The sequence below is a fragment of the Pieris brassicae genome, chromosome 6 (assembly GCF_905147105.1).
Source record: "Pieris brassicae chromosome 6, ilPieBrab1.1, whole genome shotgun sequence".
NCBI lineage: Eukaryota > Metazoa > Arthropoda > Insecta > Lepidoptera > Pieridae > Pieris > Pieris brassicae.
This window is the reverse complement of record NC_059670.1, coordinates 15696398-15723344: the sequence shown is the minus strand read 5'-3', so window position 1 is coordinate 15723344 and position 26947 is coordinate 15696398. Positions and strand designations below refer to the sequence as shown.

General features: G+C 33.9%; 1 pseudogene; it reads right to left on the bottom strand.

The window, feature by feature from the left end:
- Nucleotides 1-1386: 1386 nt before the first annotated feature.
- LOC123710806 lies at nucleotides 1387-26852 on the bottom strand (annotated as a pseudogene).
- Nucleotides 26853-26947: the final 95 nt, after the last annotated feature.

The window sequence follows — 26947 nt, the reverse complement described above, 5'->3', positions numbered from 1 at the left end:
TATTAAATCAAATATCAAGTAAGTTTAATCCACAAAATATATCAAACTTTTAGGGATATACAAACACACACCCAATTTATTTTTATGACTCCTTTTGCAATGTTTTATTTTAGCACTTACTTATTTTCTTCTATTGTATCTTATGACAATGACTTGATTGTACGTGTTCCAGAGGGCTTGCGAGTGCGTTGCCGGCCTTTTAAGAATTGGTACGCTGTTTTCTTGAAGGACCCTAAGTCGAGTTGGTTCGGAAATACTTCAGTGGGCAGGTTCCATATAGCGGTGGCGCACGGCAATAATTGCTTTGAAAAACGCTCAGTCGTGGAACGGCGGACGTCGAGGTGCTACGGGTGGAATTTTGTATTCTGCCTCGACGTCCGTATTTGCGCTTTATGCAATTATATTGTTGCAAGCGGTGGCCGGAGTGAAGTATCTTCTTTCATTAGCCAGGCTTCTAACATTTCTTAAAAAAATATATAAATATCTCAGACTCATCTTTGTAATAATAACAATTCAATGATAAAATCAGTACAAAAATCTGGAAATATATGATTATTACTAAAATTAATGTATGTTCAAATCAAATGTACCTATTAACATTCTTGTACCAATTATTATGGTACAAGAATGTTAATATTTTTTTGAAACTCCTAAGATCAACACTAATTACCGATTCACATTCCTTTAAATTTGAAGTAGCGCCATCTAGTTGCCGTTCGTGGTTTTGGATCTACTTTTCTAATGCCATCAACGTTTCTACACTTAACCAGCATAGTACTATTGCAATATGAAAAACTATTACTACACGCAGAAATCAACAGTTGATTACAAGTTACTTGTCACCGTTGTGGAAAGTTTTATTACAAGAAAACATTTTTAAAGTAAATAGCATAATATCTTTCATTTTCATTTACTTTATATAATTGGGGCGTAATTTGTGTTTAATAGATTAAATTGACAATTAGCAAATTAAAATTAAATAGTATGTTAGCGGTAGTTGATCTAGTTCTAGGAATGGTAGGAAATTAAACACTTCAATGATGACTTAATTCACTATAATTTCCTTCACTGATTTTACGTGAACTGTATAACTTCAAACAACACATGCGCATGGGCAAGAAAAAAGCCCATGCGCATGTGTCACAGCCTCACATAATCACAACTCCCTCCTCCGACTCGACCATCCCACTTCGGGGAGATGGTCGAGTCAATTCGTAAACAACCGAACGAGTCAAATGAATAACTATTGCACATGCGCACTCGTGGTAAGATTCTTAAGAATATGTTTCATAAAAATGTTTAGAATTTAATTAAATAAATATTAGAAGCTAACACGTAGGTCAACAGGTTTAAATAATACACACAATAAATTGTTATCATTAATTATTTAATTTACTCAAATAGACATTTATATTTTATAATATTTTAAAGTAGAGATTCCAAACATTTATTTTTGGTAAGTATCTAATTTAACATCGAGAAAACCACATAATTTGATAAACCTAAGATACAAATATCGGTACATTTTCCAAACTTTAGGTACACAGTAAATATTACCTACAAAATTTAAGTTAGAAATCGTATAGAGTTATAAAAGGGCTTACTAATAAGTGTTAAAAATACCGGCAGTGATAAAACCAAGCCAAACACGCATTCTCTTTAATATCGAACATTCACCGCGTAGCCTTCTCAAAGGATAGGCTATAATTTTGACGCCAATTTTAATTTCATCTAAAATTTGTATTATAATAATCCACTCAAAACTACATTCACTCGCATCTCACAAGGTGAGCACACACTCTCCGAAACTATAATCAGATCCTTAAATTTTAAATAAATATATTATTAAATAATATTTTAAGATCTATTTATACACAATCCGTACGTAACATAATGATATAGCGCTTGACGCCTTCGTTTAAGTAATACAATAATAAACCCATTATAGGTACAATACCTAAGTAAATTATATAGACAGCTTATAAAAATAGATTGCACATAAAGGTTGTTACGAAAATATTTGTAAAGACATTTCATGCAACAAAATTTTATATAATTTTGTTTATCTCGTTCGTAGATTGGCGAAATTTACACGAAACGTCAACAATAATTTTACCCTTTCAGCAAATACAATACTAGATTTATACAATTTCAACGCTAAATATAGTGCTTATAAAATGTGAGCGATGTATTAAAAAAACTGTATTGTATGGCCCCTTGCAATCAAAATATTTATACTCAACATGGCTAAGCAGTTCCCGTTACATTCCTGCAATCCTTGTGTTTTAGTGTTCTGCTTATTAAGTACTTACATCATCTAATTACTATTCGTACGTAACATCCATATTCTACTTATTTCAAATATGTTGGCTAATAAATTTTTGAAACTTTAATATTATAATGCTTACGCAACTACTTTATTAAAATGGAGAACGTCGTGTTTGTTGACGGCCTTAGAAATTAATGACCATTAATATTTAGTAATTGTATAGAAGTTATCGCTCGTAGTGATAACATTCTTCATACATTGTATATAATGTTAAAGGTTTTCATCATAATCATTCATCATAAGAACGGAATAGATGAATGACGATGGAAGGCTGATGAAGGCAGAATGAAAATTTTGCATTAGATTTTTGTTTTGGGTTTTGAGTGTAGGCACAACAAATTGGCCGTTCGTACAGCTGTGAAGAAACAACATTGTCTCGTAGATTTTTGGATCCAATCATATTTATCTATTCCGTATTAACAAAGAGCCTTCAAGATGTTTAATGTAATAAATTATTTATAAGTTGCCGTGGATTTTTCATATTTTGCTAGCACTAGGCCGTCATAGTTAGCCGTTAGACTGTATATATGGATGACTGTATATATAATGTATTCCTTCAACCCAATACTATTAGTACACATTTCTGTATAATCGGGTATAAATTTCAATTTTAAAATTCCAAATTGCTCAATAACTGGCTTTTATTTTTGGTCGTTTATTTAAACGAAATTTATTAATAATGAAAATATTGTCAAATTTATCAAGATGGTATAAGGAGGGAACCATTCACAACAAATTCTGATTTGTTTTAATGAGCAATATACGTATTAAATGTTCATCAGTCTTGGAAATAAAACTGTATGTGGAATGTGATTTGAATTATAAAGGTATAAAAAGAATTAACGGTTTAAATTTTCTTGGTCGTGTCGTGTCTATTTCCAATGATCCTCAAAGGCTATATCCGGGAGTATCACCTGACGTTCTACCTGCGCTAAATATACCTAGATTGAAATCGAAAAACTACAATTGCTGTCCCGGATAAGGACGAAATCGGTAAAAACCCTCATATCGTATCGGCAACTAAAGCTTATATATCGCCAATATCTTACTAAATCCATTTTAATGGATGGGAATTCACTCAAGTCGAGCTTTGTAGCTGGTCTTCCAGATCTCGGCGAGGGTCACGGCGGAGTGGAAGCGATGGAATATGCAGAGGGGCAAAGTGAATCGTTGTACGAGAGACCAGGCGACGAATCCGTAGTAGTCCAATTGGACCTTCAATTTGGAAAAAATATTCATAAAAGTAACCGGACGGACCAGTTTTAAAATTTTAAATTATTTTAAGGTAATGTAACAATATTGAACTGCAAATATAACTTTAAAAAAACGCTTAAATTCTATGAAAGAGTTTAAAGAATGCCATTCATATCTTTTTTAAAGAAAAATTGATGTGCCAACCAATCCAACAATTATTGTTACTCCGGGAATATGATCCAGAACATTCGGAGCATGCGTAAACCAAGTATTAGAGGCTTAAACCCTTCCGAATTCTTTTGACACCGTGTTTGTATTGAATTCATTAAAAAAATAGTTTATAAACTATATCGATTTACCAACTTACCGGGTTAGCCAGAACTTTCTGAGCCTCAACGGTGTATATGAGCCACATGGTAACGTTGCAGATGAGCAAGAAAGTGACGGCTTGACGGGCTGGCTTGCTGCGCTCTTGTTCTGGAAGATGTACTCGACGCCTGGACACATCCGCAATGAAGAGCAGTTGAAGGATCACCTGGGAATTAAAGAATCTATTAGTCCTCCATTCCATCATAACTCTCAACAGAAAACCAATGAATATTCTCACGGTTACGTAACCATTTTCATACAGATTCTTTGGATGACTGCAGATGTAGGTATAGTCTAGGTAAGTGTAAGATGCAGAACTGGATTTAGCCTGAACTAGGTTTCCCGTATCTCAAAACTTAAAGGATTTTGATGGCACACCTAGCGGTAAGTGTCGACCCTCTTGCCCTAGGTTTCGTATGTGAGGTTAAGTTAGGAAAGCATTTACTGAGGAGTTTCGTGATACCTAGTTTGTGGTATAAGTATTATTTCGAGCTGCTGGTAATATATTTGTCCTAAAGTAATAGAAGAAATTTCAATTGACGGTTAAATATTATTTCTGAAACTTTATTTGAAAAAATTATAACGCTAATTAATTGTATTCGTACCTGTAGTACGCTCAAGCATCCGGTGATCATTACAAGAAGGTTTGGTTCGTGGGTGAAGGCTCCCATTCCACCAGCAATCACACTGAATACGGCATATGTGAACAGTCCAAACGCCGAGACACGAAGGAGGATATCGTTCAAGTCCGACTGCTCTTCAGAACGGAACTTCAACGATTGCACCCTGTGAATAGGCTCGGTATAGGAGGGAGGATCTGCGCTCCATTTCATTTTACTACCACTAATCACAAAGAAACAAACCAAAAATGGTAAGAGTTAGAAAAGGAGGTGTTAATCACAAATGTGACGGTCATGAAAATGTCGGAGCCGTTAAGGAATGAGGATGGGATATTTATGGAAGGGACACAAAAAACAAAAATAAATAAACCAAAATCAAAACTTATAAAAACAATCATAAAAGACATGCAAATTTCAATGAAATGGCGGAACTTTGCGAACATTACGAGAAATTAAATAAAAAACCTTTATCATATTTGAAATTCAATAGATTAATTTACAGAAAGTTTACCGTATAAATCCAATCAGAATTGCCAGAATAGAAAGCACCATCAGCGCGCAGTGTGACACATCCGCCAAATAAATCGATAAACGCTTGAAATCTTGGTGTCTGATCAGCACGAAGAAGAGAATCAAGCAGATGAGTGATGCCACCAAGAACAGCAAACCGCAGAAGAGGCCTTTAGATGCGCCTGCGCAGTCTACGCGGTTGCCGCGTTGCGCCGCTGCCATCGCTGCCGCCCTGCGGGATAGAACAGCCTCCAGACGTCTTTCCAGATCTTCGTCATTGGCAACTCTGCAACCAAACGAGTATTCATCTTTATATCATTTTTATTTTTTACTAGAGACACTTTTTGGTGATATTTTTAGGATTATTCTATTTCATGCTCTATATCACTAGTATGAGAATTAAAATAGATGGAATTAGTGATAAATAATGAAGGTTAGTTGGTAAATGAATCTGGTAATGGATGAATGTTTATGTGAATGATCGACTAAAACTAAAATACAGGTTTGGTTGCATTAGTCACATTTGGGGTGATTTTTCATTATACACATATAAAGGAAATGAAATTGTTCCCTCAATATATGTATAAAAAATCAAGTCTTCTAGTTAAAATCTATGTTAACTAATGGTTTTAACGATAACTTACCCGGGATAGCGGCCAATATGCTTCCACATGACGTAGATAACTGCGGCGCCGATGAGAGAATATTCAATGATGAAGGGGTACAGATATGGCGCGGAGTCGCTGACAATTGTTCCCATTATCGGATTCCTTCCACATACGCTCGTATTATCAATATTAGCGATCAAGGCAGCTGGGTTCAAGGTATCGAAAGACTCAAATATTTCCGATGCATTGTCAGCTGAAAGAAGGCAATCGTATCATAATTATCTTGTAATATAGTCAATATAATACAAATTCTAGCCAGGTAAAAAACTTTGTATGCAGATAAATTCGGAATTCTGGCTGACCGTCTTGCGGCACTGACATTCCATGCCACAGTCAACTGAAGGACTCGCTCGTAAACATGCGAAACGAAAATATAATCTAAAAACGTGCTACAAATACAAATGATAATAAGGAAAACTAGCCGAAACTGAAAAGAGTGCTACTGGAACAAAACGTGAAACCGAAGACACATCGACAAACCTGCTGAATGTGGTGGTTCATCGACACGATAAGTTTCAACACTATTGCCCCAAACATCTCTATCATATCCAAAACTCTCTTGGGTCGTGGGCACCAAATTGGATACCGTACTAACAATAGGTTTCACCGTAGAAGTGTACAGCCATTGGAAAACTTCCAACATGGCTGTCTGAGTTTGGGACGGTTTCGTCCCGGGCGTGATCGATGCGTACGTGGTGAAGGGGTTATCGTTAGGCCAAGAACCTCTAAGCCCGTGGTTTTGATTCTTGTCGTACCCTATCGTGCTCTTTATTACGTCGATGAACTTTGATTTAGGAGTGAAACCACCACCAAAGTAATATGAGGTATGAGTAGCTGAAAATTGTTAGGTAACGTTTATTATCATGCAGGAAATGTTAGTATGAGAAAAAGCTGGAAGATGTCTCTCTATTTCTGATAATACTAACTGGTGGTCAGAGTTGTAGTTGGGGTCGAAGCGGTAGAAGTTGCTGCTGTAATTACTGCGGATTTAACGGTAGTGGTCGCAGTAGATGCAACAGTGGTAGCAGCCGTCGTTACAGCACCAAGAACACGACCAGCATGTCTCAAAGTTTGCTTACGAATGGCTTCTGCAAATTTTAATACAGTTTTAACTATAATTACCTTCATTAGCAACAACCGAACACACACTTGGAAATCAATAAATAGAAATTTAATTTACTTCCGAGTACGCCTTCCCCGGGAACTCCTTGAGGATTCTTTAAGTGGTAGTCTGTGATTTCCTTCAGAGATTCGAGTACCAAGGTACGAATCCAAACGCAGATGTTAGTTGCGACCACGTGCATCAAACCGAATCGAGCGATAACTTTGAATCGATGAATGTTAAGCTAAAATATAAATACGTATTTAAGTAATTTATTTTAAAGAAAATATAATTTATGAAACTGGATGAGAAAAAACTTACACGAGAATTCATAAAAATAAAATACATCTGCATGAAAGTGAAAACCATTTGTAAAACGGGGTTTACTCCTTTCAAGATAAGATAGCACGGAGATGTCAGCGGTAGTTCAAAGAATGTTCCGAATTCCAGCCCATTATAAATCATTGTTCCGAGACCAAAAGCTGTAATTATATTTTATAATTAACGCAGATAATTCTATAGACTCATTAAGATTTAAAAAAATAATAGGTATATTTATAATAGTACAACAGGTCATTTATAAGCTTTTATTAGTGTTTTTTTTTTTATTTTGCATAACTACAAGTAATAAATACACAAAACACTACAAAATAATAATAAGTGTTGTTACACAGTCCTTACCAATAGCTCCTATTCTAAGGAAGAAACTGCCATGGCTGTGATCATTCTGCGAAGTCTTGCGCCTGCGTACTGGTCTAGCGACTGGGCCTGCCTCGAGCTCCACGACGTCTTGTTGCTAAGTAAAAGCGAGAAACGATATATAAAGCACTCAAATAGTAGAAAGCAAGAAATCTACAAATTCATTTCCCACATAATAAAATATTGTATATTCATTGCTCCATGAAGATATAGTTAGTAAACTTGTTACAACATAAAATAATAAACTGGAAAATCCGTCTATAATAAGAAATAGATAAATTACTAGGTTTTATAACGATAACTTCATGGTCATATTTTATTAGTATGGTGCAAAAATACAGTTTGATGTTAACATATTAATCAGGACCACGCAGGAAAACGCATCTCGAAATTTCGAAAGCAAACTGGGAAATAGCAGAATGAATCAAGCTATGCGTACACAGCACATCCAAAGCAAACCAAGGATTCTTCAACGACCTCACCTGTTCGGAGGCATACAATAGCGCCATTTGTATTTCCTGTTGTCGAACTTTATCACGCATCTTACGGGGATACACCTCCTGCCCAAATGAATATGGAAAAAACAAAAGAATAGGCAGCGTAAACAAAAAAGGTTCATGCGGCCGCGTCCTACCAAAGCTACACGTGTGAGTTCACAAAATTGGAAGTGCAAAAACAAAGATTATTTACATCACAATACTCAAAATTATTGTTAACTAATGATGGGGACATGACAATGTGCTGATGATGTGCTGTGTATTATCAACATGAAAGTGCCTTACCTGGAAGCTTTGTTTCTTGCTATCTTTGGTTGATTTATCCTTTTCCTTATCTTTATCCTTGCCTTTTCCGTCTTTCTTATCTTTCTTTCCATCTTTACCATCTTTTGTTTCTTTGGTTTTCTTTTCCTTCTCTTTCTTCGGCTTCTTTTCCTTTGGCGGTGGTTTCGGCTTGGGAGGACTTCCGTTGCAGCATGAACTTTCTAATATAACAAACAACGTATTACTGACACAAAAATTAACAAAGACTTATTGTTTTCCATACAGCAGTTTAAATAATGCTTTTTGTTGAGAGTCGAATACAACTTTAGGTATATTGTGACTTACAAAACATTGGCCTCAAATCAAAATTTGTTCTTTTTTTCAAATAATTAAGAGTTATAATATTTATCGACGCTTCGATAAGCCAAGTTCCTGGACAAACTATGATAAGCTAGGTTTTTAAGCATACATATAATCAAAATATATTTTTTTAGCTATATTTACCTTGAAGTAAGAAGCAGAAGACGTACAGTAGGAAGAGAATACTCATTCCGTAGAGGTACGTGAAGAAACCCTCATAATAATAGAGGGGAAGGTTATGGGTTATCACATCGCTGATAACATATGCAATGCAGACAACTACCAATAGCTTCGCGTAGATGAAGCTGGAGATGATAAACAGAGATGTTCTGGAAAAGATTTTTTTTGGTTAGCTAAGGATCAAATAAATTATTATATGACGATGAAGACACGTTTTTATATAATATAGTATAGGAAATATAAGTACGTAGAGATGTGGAGCAGTTGTCACTGGTAGTCTTAGGTATTAAGTTAAGTATATAATTTTTAAATTAATATTTATTTTCTTTGGTAATTCTTGAGTATCACCAAGACTCTCCGAGCTGTGTTACGTAACTGGTAATCAAGGGAGGCAGGATGACATTCATTCATGTTTATGTTTAGAAAAGTCTTCCCGAATACAAACTCTGAAATTTTCATAATTTTATTCAATCCTACTCTTCCCAGTATTATTGAATTGGAAAATGAAGGAAACATTTTCCGGTTATATACTTTGTCATTTTCAAGCGCACTGGGTCAATTGTTTTTTATTTGAACAGCGCCGACCTAGTTATAATGAAAGCACGACCTATAAAATTATATTTTATTGTAGTTTTTATAAAACCGTCCGGTTTTTCATTCGGATATTTAAGCATTCCAAGCCCCGTAAACTGTACCAAATATTTAAGTTAACAATTAAATTGTTACCATTTTATCTTTACATAGTAATATCAAAAGATATCATTTTAGCTAGTGTAAAACAAGATAATACTGTTAGCTGTCTCTCTGTGTTTATTTCTGTGATTTTTATAATTTTCAGATTTATTGCTCTGTAGAGACTGTCAAGAATTCTAATATGAGTATCTTAGATGGTTTACTTAAAAGGTCTTAGAAACGTTGAGGGAAAATTCCAGGACTGGAAATACGTAGTATGTATAAAATCCAGAAGTAGTATGAATAAACAGCATAGAATCGTTCTGTGGTCTAAGTCTAAGTGAAATTAGAGTGCAAAGTTTGATATAATTTGTACCATGTAAAAGTAAAAACTTATTTCTAGGAAAACGGTTCGTACATAGATTAATTATAATCTCGCCGTTAGTTTTCCATGCCACAAACGTAAAGCACGTTGCTTTAAAAATCCACTTTGAATTTAAAGACCAGATTTATTTTTAGTGTAGTTGGTAGGATTTCCTTTTTCAAATTTCTATGTTGTGTATGCCCCAGTAAAAGACAATACATTACGAAGACAAAGACAAAGACAAAGACTTTCTTCACTGTCACTGTCACTACGCAACGGTATATATTTAATAGCTGTTATATGTATCGTTCTTCATAATGAATAAAGGTATTAGCGAAGAATTTTGTATATAAATATGCTAATAGGGGACTTTCATGACGTAATTTTGAGTTAAGCATAATAGAACTTATTATATTATATTATTACCAGCTGACCCGGCAAACGTCATTTTGGCATATTTTTGTATGCATAAAAAATAAAAACAAAAAATTGTCTAAAAAAAAAAATATTTGTGGGGTGGACACCCCTTATCGCTTAGGGGTTTGGAATATAGATAGTGGCCGATTCTCAGACTTACTAAATATGCTTAAAAAAATTCATAAGCATCGGTCGCGCTGTTTCGGAGGAGTATGGGAAGAAACATTGTGACACGACATTTTTTTATATAGAGATAACAGAAGTATATAGGAAGAAAGGGCGTCCACCTAATTACAGTATTTAGACTCTTTAAGAACTCTAATAATAATAAAAAAATGAACTTAAATTAAAACAAATTAACTATCAATACATTATTTGCGATAATAGATTTTAACTCAGAACGTACTTCTTCGATGGCTTCGGCTGAACGCACTTAAGCTCCATCTCCTTATTGGCATTGTTATGCTTCTCAGCAATTGCGATATCGCTTCCCTGCTGACGATGCTGTCCCACGGGTAACGTTGCCATATTATCCACCGACTCAAGTTCCACAGTCGCCACTTTCACTTCAGCCTCGGTGGGCTGATGCTTATCTTTACCCATCGCGGTGTGAAACGAACACTTCACAAGATTACAGGCATCTTAAGAGTCTTTTGGATTAAGGACAGGGTAAGGGTGGGATTCGCGAAGAGCTCCTTTAATATAAAAAGGCTCCGGAAGCGAGAAGGTGCGGCTTCAGCTCGGGACCCGCGGCTCGAGTGTGCCGAGAGTTGCGCAGTAATGGATGCTGCGCGCATAAGGACTTTGTAGGGTCGACAAACGCACCCCTACGATTTAATTGTACTCTTAATATAGAGGGTCGGATTTTATGATCTTTAAGAGGGGCAGTTAATATGAGGGACAAATAGCATTAGATACAGAATGCCCACATATAATTTATGCAATCATAACTTAATAGTATCTATAAAAACCGTGTCCTCTTTTACATGAAGAAAAGACGCCGCTTAGGTTTAATTATAATTATATAAATACTGAAAGTGAGTTGTTAAAATAAAGCTCAATTGGATTTCAAATTAATGTTTTAGACAGCCCTAGCTTGGCGGCAAGCGGTCGATAGAGGCGCGTCTCTCCCGGTAAACTTTGGGAGGCTGCGCGAGCGACCCACTGACCCGGCCTCAACTGAATACTCCTAACAAAACGCCTCCATTACTGAAGTACTACTCCATGTCTACGTTGCAACCCTAATTATTCATATTAGAATGCAAACGCACGTGTGTCATAAGACGTCGGACAAGTAAAAAGGCATTTAATGGTCTCAAAGGATGAAAGGCGATGCGCATGCCCGCTCCTGATTGAATAGGAACTGTGGGACGGGTCGGCGAACTCCAATACAAACACAACACAATAGCACTATTTGGAATTGGCACATTATGTGAATTTGTTAACATTATATATTACTCGAAGCTTATTATATATAGAACATGGAATTAACATAGAACGGGATTTGTTACCAATAGTATATCACATTACTGTCTATATATTTTTCTTAATCTAAAAATAAATAATTATTAATTGGCAATGTTACAGGTCTTAGACGAACACATTTCTGGGTTTGTTTCCGTTATAATTCGATTAAGATTAATAAAAATTGTTGTATTTGTGAGTTTTATTTTTTAAATTGCTTATATTTATCAAATAACAAAAATTCCACATAGACATGCATTGCTGTTGTTCCTTGTGTTCTTTTAAATTGATATATTTTACAACAATCCTCCAACTTACGGTAACTTTGTTTATAATGCTCTTAATGAGGTTAAACCTCCGTTTCCGTTAAGTTATTATACAACATTCATCATCATCATCATGTATATTTCATTATAATTTTTAGTTTTAATTGTTTATATTTTTTATTTTGTGGTTGCTTGTTTAAAATTTTCCCTTGCTAGCTTGCTTATGTTCTAATATGATTGATTTGTATATATGTAAAATTACTGATGTCATATTTTCTTGTATAATTTAATACATACACCGTTTAGACCTTATAAATAAATAAACTGTGTCTTTTTTGTATTGTGTAACTGTGCAAAGATATTAATTGTTACCTAATGTAACCATTATTTATTATTACATATAAATTGTACATAAATATTGTATATAATTTAAAGTTATATTCGATATAATCTATAACCATAATCTTATTTTACAACACAAAAGAAATCAGACAACACAAGTTTAATATGGGTCAAAAAGACGCTAAGTTCCACGTATTTAGTATAATTAGCAGTCCTATGACACATGTCTCGCTAAAATCGTCACCCCTACTAGAATCTTACGACATCTGTTACTCTCTGTTAGACCTAGTCTGTTATTATTGCATAACCAAGAAGGGTAGACACCGCAAGCATTCCGCGAGTTTAAATCGGATCGACGATCTTAATAAATTTTACATAAAGGAACACCTTTAATTCTTATACCGTGATGTCTCATGAGAAATGTGTTTAAGAAGTCAAATTGACGTACAGCGGATACACACGCTTTTAATAAAGTCACAAGGACCTTTTATATTGGTGTGGTGAAGTTAAAGTTTTCAGAGCCGTGACGTTTAAGTTACATGAATAATTAATCCAACTGAATTTACGCTGTAAAAGAGAACTTTCGTGAAAGCGGTGCACTAGGAATGATTTATTTTGTATTGAAATTTGAAAAAACCGTAGATAGATTCCTCGTAGAAATCAGAACTGATACAAATATAACGCGTAACAGATAGGCGTTGATGCAACAATGCTTCTGAGATCACAATGCATTCAACAAGTGTTGCGTAATGTAATTAATCCCAATGGTAATTCTATAATAGCATGTTATTAAAAGTAATTTTCTACGATATAATAGACGCTATAAAAATCATATAAGATCTTGCTTTTTATACTAGAAAACAAAATAATGTATACTATATTTAATTTTATTGTTTCAAAGACATTTCGCCTTTGTAACCTTTAGCCGTACCCATTAAATTAATGATTAGTTAAAATTTAAAAACATTAAGGGTCAGTTTCGCAATGAATAAAGTACCAAATAGCTATGTAACTTATAAATTATTTGGAAGATAAAAGTTCAGGAAAAGAAACGTGGTCGTGAAACGCAACAAAAGTGTTTATCCTACCAATAAGTAATAAGTAGCTTTTTTGGAACTTATGTAGAACTTATCCGTACATTGTGAAACAGTCCCTAAATGTCTATAGAACGGTGCGATTCGACTTTGGTACCTATATATTTAAAGGAAAGTTGTGTTAGTTACACTATTTATAACTCAAGAACGTCTGAACTGATTTGGCTGAAAATTGATGGGGAGATAGCTCCGAATCAGGAGACGGACATACCATTGACTGTGACAGTCTAGCTGTTCATTTGTTAAAAATGGTATAACAAAACGCAACTGATAGCTAAACGTAACGTTAACTATATCTAAATGGTTAACTATGATTGAAAATTTGACAAATAGAAGTTTTAAAATTGATCGGTTAATCTGTTTATTTCGAGTTTCTATTAGATTATTATGCCGTTATTATCATTAACAATTTTAATTTAAGGTGTGTACAGGACATTACCCTTGGATTTTAGGTATAGTGAAGTCACTATACAGTAAGTACATGTTCTGTGGATCTATTGAAATACATTTTTCGGATTAGCAGGCACAGCCTATAGAATATCTATGAAAGACATGTAATCCTATTGGGGTAAAAACAATAAAAATCTTAACCATTCAGAATTGAATAGAAATAAAAATATGAGAAGTCACAAGGTATTTTTTGTCAGCATTCTGTTTATTGACCTTCAATTATACGATTTAAACAATATTTTGCCTAAAAATTATATCGCGTAACAGACAGAAATAAATTAAATAAACTCGTTTTTCTCTATACTTTAAAATACCATCAATAAATGTACAATCGTGGCTAAAATTTTGAACCAGCATCCGAACAATTTAATTGTCCAGGCCACTGGAAACGCATTGATTGTGGCTTCCTGCCCTTTATTTAACTTACTCTTTGTTGGGTCATGGCTATGATAATTTGTCCCCTATGGTTTAATAGGTCAATATAAGCTAACATGAAAGTGTCAATAAGAACGATAAGAGGGAAACATCGCTGAGTGTGCTTCGTTTTAGAACGACTTAAGTCAAAAATGTTGTGTATTCTTTATTAAGCAACCAGTGACGTTACAACCTTTTTAATTTTGCATTTAAGATTTCTCAATCTGCTTTGTAATAATTTAGTTCTGTTAATAGAAAAGTAGTGAGTGCCTTCAAGACATCACACATGCAGCCGAATTTTTTGGGTCTAAGGCATGCCGGTTTCCTCATCTTTTCCTCCACGGTACGAGCGAGTCTTAAATGGCCTCATAGACAGAGATGAGAGTCTCTCGAGTACTACCTCAGAGATGAAAGCCTGGGGTGTGTCATTCTTAAAATTGTAATACTTCCTCATAGGAAAGAACGAAGAAGAAGAAAACTGATGACAAAAGAAAACCGATCTACAAATAAGAGCTCTGACATATAGTAAGTCGAGTTTTTAACTCCACCTCTCTAGGAAATTCTAAAATACATACGCTATTGCAGAAAGTATTGTATGAGAAAAACTTTTCTCATCAATTTGTACTCGCTTCAGTAGTAGCCTATAGTTATTGTGCTCGCTAGCTAAGTATGAATCCCATTTAAATAGATGCATTTTCATAAAATAAAAATATTATTTTACTACCAATTAATAGATTAAAATTAATACTTAACATAGTTATCTGCTAATAACTTTAAACGTTTAATCTATTTATATTTCTATAAAATAATAAAAACCCGTCACCCGAACAAGATTGTTATTTAACAAGAGTTTACAACGGGCAGGAGAGAGGCTAACCTGTTGTTAAGTGAAGCGCCCATAGACACTAGTATAAGTAATTATTTCACATAATCAAAAACAAGTAGGTGGCTCCGAGAAGTGAAAAATATCAGGGTGGCTGTGAAAAAACTTTAATAATAAACTTACTTGGCATTTTTAGGTCTTGTATTGGGCTGGCAGCAGGCTCTATACCGTAGTATCGCCTCGGTGGGTGTCAGGGCATCAGTTTCATCCGCCGGCACCTCACACTCGTCAGTGACGAGTGGAGCACGTGCCGGCGAAGTATGTGATCCGTACCCGTCGGAATTCAGCTAAACATTGAACATTAATATTTTTTTAAATTTCTATATTGGAGATAGTAATTAATATTATTCGTAAGGGAACTGCGTCGTGGGAAGTTCTATCTTTGTTTTTTGATAAAAAAAAATGTAATATTAGCACGGAATGCAGTTGTTATCGTTGCTTTGCAGTTGATAGTTATAGTATTATGTATGTTGTATTCGTTTTTACAACAAATTCCCGAGCGAAATTAGAGATTTATCACTAAATAAATTCAAAGCCCTCGTTTCACGTAAATTAATCAATAAAGCTTTTTATAAACTTGACGAATATTTAAATGATCCTAATCCTTGGCATTGATTTGCTCCAGTTCCAACAATTTGTATATCCAACAAAACTTAGCGATTAAAAAGAGTGGCGGAAAAATTCTTGCCAGTTCTTCTTGCCCGCTCTATTTTAACTTCTTTTCTGACGTTCATAAGTGTACTTGTTTACCATTATTTTTTAAGTTTGAGTTTACAGTACACCCACATTGAAGGGCTATAAAGAATACAAAAGCACCAAACTACGTTAACGCGAAAGAAAATCTAAACCAACTAGTAGTTAAAGTCATAAGAGCGTTTATTATTAACAAATTATTAATGTGCTAGGCAACGCATGCAATAATTTTGTTCTATATCATGCCTCTACAAATAATAATAATGAATTATGAATTAACCAAACAGTCAATTAAAGTACTTATTCTGTTGTGTTCAATGAAAATTTATTTATATTTTATATTTGCACCGAATTTAGTACTAAATAAACTTTAATAATAACGTATTGTACGCATATAAATTTTTATTAATTTATTTTGACTAAATAACCCTGTACAACACCCAATAATGTACAATTATAATGCGTCACCCGATTTTAGTTGTAATTTACATGTTCTAATTAGACACGTTTATTAAACTTCGGATCAAGAAGTTAATAATGTATATCTAGTAAAACTATTACTATTATCATAACATTAAGCCTAATACACAATAGATTTAATAAATTGTAAAAAAAATGAATGATGATGTAGATGATCTTACTTTGACGATGGTGCCGACCTGGGTGTCTGGTGGGGGTGGGGCGTGATCCACTTGATCACGGGATTGATCTTTGTCACGTTCGATTCCGTCAGCTGGTGCGCCAAGCAGCCGCTCCTTCATCTCGTGGATGTAGGGGCAACGCTGCATCGCGATGTAGAATTCGCGGACGCGCACCTGTAATCAATTTATTTTCAATTCAATTTTGATTTAAACAAGGCACTATTTGGCATTAAAATCCATTTTTGTATGTTATGTTAGATTATACACAGCTTATGGTACAATAACAATCTACTCCGGAGGCTAAAGTCTTACTTTGTATCAAGGATTCCAATAAGGAATTACAATATTGCTTATTACACAAAAGGTTTCAAGCAATTATTGTACATCGGTATCGGTTTTAAAAAAGATCACTGATTTAAAATAATTCGTCACTACAGTCACTTTGTTAAAGTTCATATTATTTATTACATGATAGTAGCTTGTACAACTCTCTGTCGGTTGTTCTTTTAAAAATAACACGAAAAACGATATAATAAAAAGTGTGATTGGCGCCAAAGCCGCAAAATGGACGCCACAGATAAATCGAAATTGGAACATAACATTGCCATAGAGAATAAAAGAACTGCGTAGTAAAAATAAAAACTCTTTGGTGATACCTATTTCGTGTTATTTTGACCTTTGACACTTATTGAACATTATTTTGTTCGAAGCCATGGTTTTTTCTTAATATTATCAACCTTATTCTAGTCAACTTATTTGAATGTCACATAGGTTTACATAATGAGCATAATTATTTGTATGAATACCACTGAATGTATATCAAATAATTACACTGCGAATGGGTTATTGGCAGACGTTACCCTATAGTCAGGGCAATGCACTGCCAAACTAGTTCCGTAAGTCTGAAGATAATAAACATGGGCGAATACCGTGAAATATTTAGGTTTCTTTTGAATTCTAATTAAGTTTTTGCCTTCCAGAATTTGTAGTTGTTTTAAATTTTAACGTTTCAGGCGATAAATATTATAAATTAATGATATTTTAATGTTTATGTATGTATATTATCTATTATTAATTGCGAGACAGTTTGGCCTGAAAACTCGGAATGATTGTCGCTCAAAAAGGAGGATACATTTTTAATTTAATAATAAGATGTAAAAAAATATAAGTTAACATTAAACTACATATGTATTTACATATATAACAGTGAAAAAGTAAAAAATAATCTTTAAAATTGGAATAAAAATGAATCACTCGTTCTCGTCGTGCTGTCCTTCTTTCGTTCCACTAGTAATTTAAAGTTAAAATTCATCAACTTATGCTTTTCGGGTTTTAGGGCGCCATATATTTTTCTTTTGTTGAGAATTTTTCAAAAGAAGGCTGATACAGGTATTTCAAGACAGCTTGGCTAATTTACTCACAAAGATGAAGTGATAAAGTGACAAATGACAGATAACATTATCAGTCACTATGCCAATTAAAAATATTTTAAAATACACCAGCGCAAAGTAGCGAGCTACCAAAATTTTTAATAAATTTTGAATGAAAACGTTGAATAACGCATAACAATTTTCATCGTGTACATACTTCAGAGAAGCACTAGAAAATGCCTTATATTATTTCATAAAACCACTATATGACTGGACAACATGATTTTTGTAAATTAAAATCTAAATGTGTACTAAAAAGAACAGTCTGAATACATTTCTTAAACTTCACTTAGAATCAGGTTAATTAAAAGCAGTACATTTCTAATTCTACGACAGTACTTTATGTTCCGTCGAGGTTGTAGACTGTTTTTGTTATACGTTTCTATTATGTTAGAAAATACCAGGACAGATCCATCCGCTTGCATGTGGGTGGCATACAATACTATGAATGGTATAATTGCTTCTAACATCTAAGTGATTCCTTCACGCGCCCTTTAATATGGACGCTTTCATTTCTTTTTACGCAATAATTTTACTTTTTAACACAGGAATATCGTGTGTTCTTCAATATTAATTATTCCAATTTTTCGTAAAATACTGGTTATTTTTTTGTGCCCCAATTACGAAAGACAGTCTCCGTTATCTCTTGTTCCTTGCCAAACTAAACAGTTGTACCACTGAATTGATCCCTGTCTATTGACGAATGTTTCGTAGACAAAACATTTTGCGTCTACCAGGTTTGGGTATAATGCAGGTTTTATTAAAATTTTACAAAAGAAACTAATGCTGTTTCACGCATCACCTCGACGTCCGTCGTTCTACAGCTGAGATTTTTTTAAGGATTTTTTGGACCACTACACCACATTTGCTATATAACTGTCCACTGAAATATTTCCAAATCAATTCAATTTAGGGTCCGTCCGAACGCCCCCCCCCCCTGTTATAAAAAATATGATGTCTTTAAAAGTCCTAACGTCCTAAAGTCATTAAGCATAAAATAATATAGTAAAAGAAAATACTACTATAAAAAATTCGAACAGCGGAATTTATTTAGAATAAAACTATTATGGAAATGATCACTGCAAACACCATCGATTTACCAAAATGAGGCCAGTAGGGCGCTGGACATGAGACTTGATACTAACAAAGTGTTATGAGCATGTTAGCAACAAATTAAATTGTCACAACCTTATATACCAAAGACAAGATCCATAGTTCGTAACTCTATATCCGACAAAGAAGGTTTCAATTAATTCATCATGCGTTATACACTGTCATTGAATGAATATTACATCACCCAAGAAATATTATATGTACTGAGTTTTACAAAGTTCAAACCGTCATTGCTACGAGTTTTAGGATAATTAGTATGACGTCCGTCCCGTATGTCAAAAAAAACTATTTTAACATAAGGCAGACATAGTTAAGAGCTTACTATCGACTCTAAATCTTACTTCTGCATCTTCTCTAATCTGCATTCTATAACTAAGGTAATAAACCCTAATGGAACAGATAAATTTAGTTATTTAACAGTTTATTGACAATCCACAGCTTTTTCTATAATATTCACAATTTTAAATTAAAAATATATAGACAAAACGGTTTACACCGTATTACTACTCAAACATTAGGTACTAACCAAGATAATTAACTAATATTTTAACTGATTGACGGGTGTGTGGGAATGTACAATGTGTTATGGTATATAAGTGTATGCGTTTTAAATCCTTTACTTAATTACATAGTCATAGAGAATAATAATTTAAATTTAGAATCTAGGTGTTAGGCAAACACAGAGCAGAGTTAATTATCTGCGTAAAATGAGGTTGAGGTGCTATTTCTTATTTATTATTCATGAGCACGTAAATTAGTTACTCCGCTATTATACGGCATTTTGTACCAGCTCGCTGAATCTCAAAGAGCAGTTCATCGAATGATAATTTATAATCATGACATGTTCAGTTCAATAATTTTATAAGAATATTCTACGAATTTGAACTCATCCTTCCGGTCCTTAATAGGTACATAACTACTTGATTTAAAAGTTATCTATAAGACAAACGATTTGTCTGCCCAGTACTGATTATCTCTAATCTGAAGTCTATAAACTAACTGTTTCATAAAATTAAATAATTAATTTCCTCAACGAATAAGTAACCCAATACAGCGAGTTGCTGCCAGCGTTAAAGGTTAAGTGACAAACTTCCATATTTGTTTTAATTTTCTAATATCCATGTTTTATAACTAATATTACTAGATTAATAATATTGTAAATAAAAATAAATAGATTTTAACCTTTTATTGGATTTGCTTTAAGTAGTACTTAAAATGTACTCTCAAAGTTATGTGCGCTTTTCAGCAATATTCAGCGATATTGAAATGTTTAAATAAATGTGTGTTTCAATTTACAATATTTCTAAAACCAGAACTTATGAGTAACTGATATAAATACATACACGATAAACAGAAAGGCGTTAAAAGAACAATAGAAATAGGTCGAACTGCGAGTAATAGCCCATTAATAGGCTACAATAACCCCAAAGCGTAAATACATTGCCTCAATAGACTTACAAGACTATCAACAGGTGCTAAACATACCTGCTTCGTTCAGTAGCATAGCATACGTATATATACTATTCTTATTGTTTATAAAGCAAGAAGAAATAAGAACTGATGTATTTCCGAACCAATTCGACTTAGGGTCCTTCAAAAAAAGAGCATGCCAATTCTTAAAAGGCCTGCAACGCACTTGCGAGCCTTCTGGCAAGGTACGTGACAATGGGCCTTAGCACTTAAAAAAACATTCCTGGATTATAAAAATACAAATTAACATGCTTAAACATGAAAAAAGTCTTATTCATAACCTCCTTCAGTTTTATTAAGTTGGTAAAATGATAGGGATCTTCATGATGTTTCAGGTTTAAAAAATAAGACACTAATCTTAGTGTTTTTTACGTATAATATTTTATTCATAAGGCCCGTTATAATCAATTATAGGAAAATCGCAATTTTAAAGTCGATGTCATGTATTCAACACAAGCGAAATCTTACGCTTGACTTCACAGCCTTAATCCCTGACATCTGAATAGATTCATTCAGCAAGATTCAAGTGCTCTCTGAGACATGGAACCAAACGAGTTCCACTTCTTGTGAACGGCGGATCATAAAAGATACGGCCTCAAATACTTACGCGTGCTTTAACGCAAACATAATCTTATGAGACATTATCTTCAACTTTTTACGGTGTCTTAATCAGTATTAACATCGTTTTTATAAGCTGACCTCGAATCGGACGCATTTCGCAATGATTAAAACTAAATGTAATTCATTTTGAAAATAGAACAAGGATAAAAATGAGACGAAATTAAAACTGGAACAATACAAGATCAAAGTTGTTTGAAATTCGAATTGATGAGAACCGAGCTCGACATTTAAATGAAGAACAAGAAAATCAGTCACAATTAAATCAATGACCGTTAATAGATGTAGTTAGAATTTTTCGAAATAAGAACGTTTCTTAAAATAAAATATTGCGTAATTAAATAAACAAAAAACAAATTGATATTGGGGACACTCTTTCACTAATTATTCTTATTTACCTTATTTTAACTATTTAAAAATGAATAGGTATTTGAAAACAAAAGACCATAAGACGCTAACGGCTCGGGGTAACAGATGGCGCTAGCTTGCATTAAATGAGGCTTTCAATCCAATCAGTACAGCAAATACAATCGACACGTTAGTCATGTTTGTTAGGCTAGGCTTTAGACCACTCGAGCCATCGAAATAATTTTATTTTTATTTATTTATTCATAATTTGTTGCAATAAAAATAAAAGAAACACAAATAACACAATACATTAAAATTACAAGGGATACAACGGGCGGCCTTATCACTCATAAGCGCTTCTCTTCCAGGCAACCCTAAGAGAAAAATTAAAAAAAGAAAAATGATGAGTGCAGAATCAAATATCATCAAAAAATCATACTATCATGAATCAATAAAATCATACTAAATCCTTAATCGAAAGTAATACATAAAGGATATAATAATAACAAAATAAAAACTAAAAATAGGATAAGGTAAAGAAGTGTTTATACTGAAGAGTTTTAAAAGATGATAGAGAGGTAGTCAATTGTATGAACTCGGGCAGCCTATTCCACATCTAAATGGCGGAGATCCTAAATGAATTGTCTATGAAAGATAAGCTATGGGATGGAACTTCCAATAAACATTGTAATATATAGTAAAAAGGACCTAAGAACCAATTTTAAGCAATTAGTAGCAATTTTTTAATTGTACCATATCAAATTACTTTTACGGTAGTACTTTAAATTATTAAAAATGTATAACGGACCCTGGACTTGTAATTAATTATTTTAATTAAAGTTAAAAATAAAAATTTCGGGACCAAAAAAGACAAATACTAGTTAAACACGTTATATAGTGACTCCCGTGGTTCATAAACCAATGTGGTGTTGAAAGTCAACTTACAATGGTAAACAGTGATGTTAGCATATCTTTATCTCGTTAGAGGCCCGTAGCTAACGTAAAAATCTCGATATTCTTAGCTGAATTTTCGTTCAGGATAGATGCATTTTAACGATACACAGATTTTATCCTCACGTCTGTATTTGAACAGGAATCTTGCTAAGCCCATTATTGATCCAATTTTATTTATAGAACTCTAAGTGTAATTTACTTCGTACAGATAATATCTTATTGGTTAAAAGTCTTCTTGTTTTAAAAATCGGCATAATACATTAGAAGTGGAATTCCTTATTCAAAAGATAAAGTCAACTTTTTAAAATGTCGTAATACTTGCATAATTATATTTGTTTATTAACTTCATTCACCTCTGGTCTGTTGTCTTTAGTTTATGTTTTTTTATACTGGCAATATATTACTGTGTTCTCTATTGATCTGTCTCGTAAATGATAAAATTATCCAGCTCAAAACAATATTATCTTCATTTCCCCATATAATGTACCTAATATAGCTTTAATGTACCTAATATAGCTCCATTTTTTGAATGTGCCTTTTTTCTATCCGGTCTTTGCAAATAAGAAACATAAAGCATTATGGTTAGCGACATATATAGTTATGCATAAGACCGAGATTATTTCATACCATAAATTAATTCGTCAAGGTGTCAATTGACGCAAACGCAATTTTAAGGATTCATAACGTCCTTGCCGCAGGTGTTAAATCAGTATGACGCACGTTTTATATATAAAAATTACAAGAATTTATTAATCTATATAATTATTTTTTTCAGCGCTGGCGTGGACGCAGAGCAGGCGGGAAATAATAAACGTAAACAAACATGAAACCCTGAAATGTGCTTCACAATTACTTTGTGGCTTATAAATGGCTCAATGACACACGGAGCTGATACTTTTGTTATAGGGATTGGGTTATTGGGGCAAACAAGCCGGCAATTTAACTTGCTAACCACCGTTGATGCGCATTGAAACGAAATTCTGCCTCCTTATTCATAAAAATTAAATCACTCAACTAAAGTAATATTTCTGTTTCTGTTAAATGTATTAACGACAAAAGTGTAAGGTTAAATGGTGCCATTAGAACTTTGATTTTCCCTTACCCTAAACTAAGACTCACTTTAGTTAAGATTGACTAAAGATAAGAAAATAATTCTCAAACCTGTTTTTCTTTCCACGAAATATTTGAAAGTATGCTTAATGAAAACTGGGTAATTTGAGCTCGGAATTAATTACAGCAACTCGGCAAGTTTGTCGTTAAAGTACTGCCTGTTGCTCATCACAGCGTTAAAATATTTTCATACTTTCAAAGCCATATTTGCGTTGCTTGCCAGACTATGAGATTTGTTATGAAGTTTTAACTAATGGTATAAACTAGGAACTTTGACTACGTTGATTAAAATTGTTACGATAACTTTTCTTTTGACATCTGATTTATTATATTAGATTAAACATTGTGTTAACAATTCAAACCAATATCTACGCGTAACTCCAAGAATATTTCATTTTTATTATTCGAATATTTCGACATTACATAATCATTATAACCTATAACTTCTTTTGAATTTTAATCTAGATAAGTACATAGGTACACTATAAAACTTCGCGGTGATAAATATTATAAAAAATAAATCAATGGCGCTACAGCCTTTTTAGGTCTTGGCCTCAGGTTTCTGTATCTGTTTCATGATTATTTGTTAAACTAATAGGCATGTAGGTGATCAGCCTTCTGTGCCTGACGCACGCCGACGACTTTTTGGGTCTAAGGCAAGCCAGTTTCCTCACGATGTTTTCCTTCACCATTCGAGCTAATGTTAAATGCGCACATAGAAAGAAAATCCATTGGTGCACAGCCAAGGATAGAACCTACGACCTCAGGGATGAGAGTCACACGCTAACGAGAGCCACTAGGCCAACACTGATAAATATTATACATGTGGCAATATTTCAATAGACTTTTTAACAACCTGATGTGTCAGTCTGTCGTTGACCACGAATGGTGAAACGCAAAAATATCGATTTAAGTAAATAAACTAATTAACAAGTATATAGTTTCAAAGACATTTAAATATATACTCCTGGTGTACAAGAGCAGTCTAATATGAATAACAGGGGGGGGTCCCGTGTTATTCATGAGATATACAGATATGCAATGAGAACTCATAGTTTATAGATAATTAGGGTTTTATATAATGCTTCTATAAATAACGGCAATTAAAAATAAATATGTATTAAAAGTGTGTCGATAAAAGCAACCTTTGTTCATTAAAGCGTCGTAAACTGCTTACGTCCGCCCTCTAATTTTCCGCTTGATAATCTATGGGACAGGACCTGTGCGGAAGGACTTTAAATGAATGACCTAGTTGAACTGATTTTCTATACATGAATAATAACTTTTTTTGTACTCATCAAAATTTGTATGATGAAAATATATTTAATGTTTTCCCTATTTACAACTATCCCTATAACAATAACAGTATTGATTATTCAATATAAAAGCTATTGGAAGAGTACTAGGTATATTTCGTTAAGATTATTTTTTATACAAAAGTTACAAAAAGTTACTGGGTGTAAAAATATTATTCTACTATTCTACTATATTATATATTAAATATTATTCTAAATGATTAAAAAAATAAAAACGAAATATATCTATAAAAATTGTTTAACTTATTGTAGAAATAAAAATATAATTATTAAAATACGTACTTAATTGACCATTAAAACGCAAACACGAACAAAAAAGACTACATTTATTAATACATTCTCTGATTAAAGTAGGTTAAAAAGAATTTATTTGACCCACTTTTCATTACCTCGGGAAAAATCGAAGGACGCGTAGATGCAACAAATGACTGTGCTTTGTTTTTTTGTTACGGCTTTTAATTGGTTTACCTAACGATAAGTTCAATGTATATTTTTGAAACCACGTTACTGTGTATTTAAGTTTCATATAGTACCTGTGATTTATATGTATACAGCATTTGTAGTATATAGTTATCGATACTTATTTACTTTATAATACCATGAGAAGGATTAATAGTAAATATAAATAATTTTTCAATTAGCGGAATTGCAATGTTTCTTCGGAAAACATCTTGAGAAAACTGGTGTTGTGTCTTACACAAAAATCTTTGTGTTGGCCACAGAGACTGCTCGCCAATGTTCATGAATAATGACTAGTTACTACTACGAGTACCAGTTGGAGGTTCACTAGTCATACTAGTGAAAAATATACTTTAATAGTGCAGTGGCAAAGGTTATAAAAAGTAATTGTTTTCAGGCAATGAACCCGTTTCAGAGCCACGTTTCCGGCATAAATAAAACATACGTTTTTGTACAGGCGTAGTTTTCCAGACATGGTCATGAATATCTTAGTGCTCTAAGTGATTTCAATGCCTGGTACGACACCTCATTTCGTAAACAAATTAGATTCCGTCTGGTTTTAACATTGCTTATTATATAACCTACGGTGCCTACTCTAGGCGTAGTCAAAGGATCTCATAATTTAATCATGACTGTACTGAAACGTAGCAGTTATTTGGCAAACGTTTCGCATTGGAAAATGCAAAATCTAATACCGTTTCGTAATTCCACAAGAAATCAACGATAAACAGTGATGTCATCGAAGTATTGTACGCATTATATTTCTGGGAAATGACATATCTCTTGGCATGATTTAGATAGAACATACTGAACGCAATCTAATTTCGTGAAAGACGCAATAAATGTACTCGTATTTAGGTCAGTTCCTTTTCCGTTTGAATCAGTCATCGAAATAAAACTGGAATTTTATTCACCCGATTAGTATGGGGACTTCGAAACTTGTTATAATTTATTATGAAGATACATTAGGGGAACTATGTCATAAGGGCGTTAGATGATGTCACGCAAGGAGCTATTCTGCACGAGAGGTTTCTCTGAATAAGATACCAGTTATCTCCGTAAGGCTAATAATTATGCTTTATAATTAATAATTATTAATACAAGTTTCTCACATATAACTGAATTACACACCACATAGTTATTCCGTTAACTCGTTGACATACTTATTATCTGCATATTAGGGTTGCCTACGATTACTTGAAAGCGCACGAGGAAATTACGTTAACGGTTATCAGAGCGGATGTCCTGTTATCAGGGGGTGCGATCGGGGAGATCTTATAGTTGTGGTGGGAGGGTTGATTTTCGGTTGTAAGAAAGGGTCACCAACCTTTTGACACTGAATTTCTGTCACGGTGGCCGTGTTATCTGCGGTCGATTCGGAAAACGTAACACCGCGGCGAGCGCGGCGTACGTCGAGCGCCAGGGCGCAAGCGTGGCGGCTTCGCTTCGGCGCGCGACCGGCTGCGCTCGCGGGCCGAGACTGGCGTACGGTTCGCGCGTTTTCCCTCCCACGCTTTCCCTCAGCATGCGCACATCAAGCCTGCATTGTTCTGCAAATAGCGAGCGAGGGCTGGGCAACTATTCAAGCGTGCTTTCAGGCTGATACTGGACCGTTGCCTCTACTACACCAAAAAAAC